We start from the raw sequence: 747 nt of genomic DNA on the forward strand, positions 1-747 counted from the left end.
AGCAATGCCATCGCGCTTCAGGACGAGTTACTGCAACAGTTTGGGTTTCAGGGGCCCACAGCTTTTTAATATTCTTCCAAAGAGCCTGTGGAACCTGCACAAAGTAGATGTAGGGGTTTTTAAATCAAAGCTGGACCTCTTCCTGTCGAGAGTCGCAGATGAACCTACCTCGCGGCAGGAGGTGCAAATGAGGGCTGCTAAATCAAATTCCATTCTTCACCAAGTGCCACAAATTGTAAGAGGCTCCCTGTAATAACAGTGTAGCAACACGGCGGTGCATCAGCATGGCCGCAGCTCTAAGCTGAAACTATAGTAAAAAAATAAAAATAAATATATATGATTAAATCCGAAGGCACTCCTGGCGATTACGTGTGTGGGTACCGTCTTTGTTAGAAGGTATACAGAGGCAGGTAATTTATCGTGTAAACTGCAGTGCCGGTGGCACGTAAAAGTACCCACTACACTCTCGGAGTGGTTGGCGTTAGGAAGGGCATCCAGCTGTAGAAACTCTGCCAGATCAGATTGTAGCCTGGTGTAGCCATGTGGTTCACCAGTCCTCAGTCAAATCGTCCAACCCATGCTAGCATGGAAAGCGGACGTTAAACGATGATGATGATGATGATGATGATGATGATGATATATATTACCTGCCTCTGGATACCTTCTAACAAAGACGGTACCCACACAAGTAATCTCCAGGAGCGCCTTCGGATTCAATTATCCCCTGGTTGCTTAAACACTTCAGCC

Source organism: Octopus bimaculoides, chromosome 8 (genome assembly GCF_001194135.2).
Source record: "Octopus bimaculoides isolate UCB-OBI-ISO-001 chromosome 8, ASM119413v2, whole genome shotgun sequence".
In the NCBI taxonomy this organism is placed as follows: domain Eukaryota; kingdom Metazoa; phylum Mollusca; class Cephalopoda; order Octopoda; family Octopodidae; genus Octopus; species Octopus bimaculoides.